A 3,778-nucleotide genomic window follows, 5' to 3' on the forward strand; every position below is an offset into this window, starting at 1 on the left:
CTTGAAATTATTTACGCACAGCTCTCCGCATTGACCTTAGAGTCTACCTTGCTTGAGGACATACAGAGAGAGCAAAGTGAAGATCAGACAGAGGATTGAGACTGCCTAGAGTAGACAGAGGAGTTATGCTGACAACCGCCGTATGCCATTGGAATTCCAAGTAGGAGATTCAGTTTCCTTCAAGGTCACTCCTATGAAGGGAGTGATGAGATTTGACAAGAAGGGCAAATTAAGTCCTCGCTATGTAGGACCTTACCTGATTATAGAGAGGATTGGGAGAGTAGCTTATAGGCTGGACTTACCACAAGACATGTCAGCAATACACAATGTATTTCATGTCTCCATGCTAAAGAAGTGTCCCCATGACCCGAGCCAAGTGATTCAACCTCAGTCAGTGCATATCCAAGAGGATCTTAGTTATGAGAGCAGACCTACACAGATAGTGGACAGAGCAGTCAAGAGACTAAGAAATAAAGAAGTACCACTAGTGAAGGTCATCTGGTAGAACCAGAAGCACGAGGAAGTCACTTGGGAGCGTGAGGACAGTATGAGACAGAAGTATCCAGAGCTATTCTAAGATCGAGGACGAACTTTTTATAAGGTATGGGGGATTGTAACGACCCAATTTTCCTTATTTCGAGTTCCAAATGTCCATAAAAATATTTGGAAATGCTTTTAAAATATTCTAGAGATTTTTAGAAATTTTTAAAGTATTTTTATGTAATTTTTGGAGTTCATTTGGTATTTTTACCAAGAGGAAGAAGTTAAAAAAAAAAAATAAATAAATGTGTTGAAGCTAGGTCTCGAACCCGAAGCCGTGACCTCGGGTCAGACATAACCCAACCGAACACAGCTCGACCAGCTGAGCCAGCGAGTTTTTGTTAATTATATATGGAGCAATATGTATATAAGTAGTAGTTAGGAATAAGAATAAATAGGAAAGAAAATAGTGGCAGCCGAGACTCGAATCCGCGAGCCCTGACTTAGTCAAAGCGTAGCCAACCAACCGGTCTACGAAAGCCTTGTTAATTATATAGGAGGTGGAATATATTTAAGCTATAGTTAAAGCGTTTTGAATAAAAGGGGAATAAAAGTGCGCGGCTGGGATTCTAACCCATGAGCTGGGCTTTAAGCAAAACCGGCCCAAACCAGCTGAGCTACATGGACTTTGTCAACCTAATATGGAGAGAATTGGTATTAAAGTGTAGTTGTGATTAAACCCGAATATAAGAAAGGGTATTAGGTTTTTATTTTCAGAAAAACCAAAAATTTTCTCTCAAAATCTCTTCTCTTCTCTTCTCGCGACGGCGCTGGCTCTTCTCGGGCAAAAGCTGCAGCCAAGGCTAGGGTTTCTCCGGCGGCCAGCGACGGTCAAATCCGAGAGCTTTGCATCTCTTCACGTTCCTCTCGGCAAGGTGGACGCATAGGCACAAGAAGAAGTCAAAAGTTTCAAGCTTTGGAACCCTAGACCTTCCTCTCCTTCGGTTGTAAGTCCAAGAACCCTCGGTAAGTACTACTCACCTACGGTAGGCGTTGTTTCGGGTTTTCCGTTTTGATTTTTCCTTGCTTCCGAGGCCTAGCATGAACCCTAGACTTAGTATTTGGCTGCACAGCAAGTTGCCCTTTCCTTTTCATGAGCATAGCATGTTAAGGTAAAGAAATTGTGTTCTTTGTTCATTTTGAATTCAAGCACGTTGTAAGGATTTTTTGGGTTCTTTAGTTTTCTGCCGTGAGTTTTCCTTGATTGGATGATTGCTGTGGTGTAGATTTTATTTACATGATTAAAGATGAAACCCTTAGATAAGTGGTTTTCTTTGATTGCTACCGTGAATTGATGGTTAGGTAATTGCTGTCCATGTGTTTCTGTGGGCAGACAGTGAGCACAAAGAAGAGCATGACTAGTTCGTGGGTTCTTTGTGGACACTGCAATGGATAGCAACATGTAGCACTAGTTCCTGCCGTGCCACTAAACCGAAAGAAACCTTTCAGATTTTGGGTAGCAAATCAAACGTTCTGCGTACTTAGATTTTATGCTACTATTGTGTCTAGTTACACAGTTCTGTTCCAGATTCTTACCACAAATGTTTGGTCACTGATCTAAGGGTTAGGACAATTTCCTGATTTAATTAGGGGCACTTTGACTATGTATAGTTTAGAGTAACAATGTAGATTTAGTAATATGATTAGCAAGATCAAATTAGTTTTCTTTTGCTCCATTTTGTAGCATGATTAGCAAGATCAAATTAGTTTTCTTTTTGCTCTATTTTGTAGCATGATTAGTAAGGTTAGATTAGCTTTCTTTTGCTCTATTTTATAGCATGCATAGAAAGTCCAAATTAGCTCTCTTTTGCTCTATTTTATAGCATGACTAGCAAGTTTGAATTAGCTTTCTTTTGCTCTATTTTACAGCATGTTTAGATAGTCCAAGTTAGCTTTCTTTTGCTCTATTTTACAGCATGTTTAGAAAGTCCAAGTTAGCTTTCTTTTGCTCTATTTTACAGCATGTTTAGAAAGTCCAAGTTAGCTTTCTTTTGCTCTATTTTACAACATGTTTAGGAAGTACAAATTAGCTTTCTTTTGCTCTATTTTATAGCATGATTAGTAAGTTTAGATTTGCTTCTTTTGCTTTTATCACCGCATGTTTAGGAAATCCAAATTAGCTTTCTTTTGCTTTATTTTATAACATGCTTAGAGAGTTCAGATCTGCTTCCCTTGTGTTATTTTTATATAGCATGCTTGGTTAGTTGCAATCCTATACTTGTTAGAAATATCTACAGGATTCTAATAAACTCTAACAAAGGATTATAAGAAGCATGAGTAAAGAAAAAGACTAAAGTCTAGTTAAAAAGAGATAACAAGTAAATTAAAGTAAGAGGCTAGTACCCGACTTCCGAGGTTGTCGTTAAACAAATCCAGGTGACCAATTCCGAGGTCTTGGCCCTGGTAAGACCGAGGTCTTTATCCTCATAGGGCTGGAGGCTCGCTACCCCAGTCACTATTAGAGAGCGCGCAAAACAAAGATGGTACTAAGCCTGGGCCCAAAGAAGAAAAGAAAAGAAAAGAAGAACAAGAAGAAGAAAGTGAAAGAGAAATTAAAAGATTAATTTCTAGTATAAGAAAAGTAAGAAGAAAAAGAAGAAGAAAGTAAAAGAGAAATTAAAAGATTAATTTCTAGTATAAGGATATAAGAAGATGAAACAAGTTTATGCTTAGAATCAATAAATGTTTAGTTCTTTAATTCTAAGCCTACAGTAGTAGTTTCATTTCTTTCCTGTTAGATAGTGAGCATGTTTAGTATTCAGTTTTATTTCTGTATACCATGAGTACATGCAGCTTTGCTTTTGCATTTCAGTTTCAATATTATTGCATTGCTTTTATGCACTTCAAGTTTTTGTGAGACAGATTAGTACTTACTAAGCGTTTTCGCTTATAGATCTTTTTTTCCTTTCCTCCTACTGCAGATAAAGGAAAAGCTAAGATATGAAGGGAGACGACAGGATGGTGGTGGTGATGAAGGTGTGTGATGACTGCGACTATGGAGAGATCCAGAGAGTGTTATCAAACCTACAGGACCTATTTGATTAGAGTTTATGCTTTAGTTCTTTTCTTTAAATACTGTTTTGAAGTTTATGTGATTGCGATTGAGTTTGATTCGTATTGTAGCTTATTTAAGTCCTATTCTGGGAGTTGTGTTTAGTTCTGGTTGCTAGTCTAGTCTTATGGTTATAGTATGAATTTATTACTGCGTGGTTGTGAATAAAATGTGTCCCAGCCGCAT

The sequence above is a fragment of the Zingiber officinale genome, chromosome 10B, assembly GCF_018446385.1.
Source record: "Zingiber officinale cultivar Zhangliang chromosome 10B, Zo_v1.1, whole genome shotgun sequence".
Classification (NCBI taxonomy): domain Eukaryota; kingdom Viridiplantae; phylum Streptophyta; class Magnoliopsida; order Zingiberales; family Zingiberaceae; genus Zingiber; species Zingiber officinale.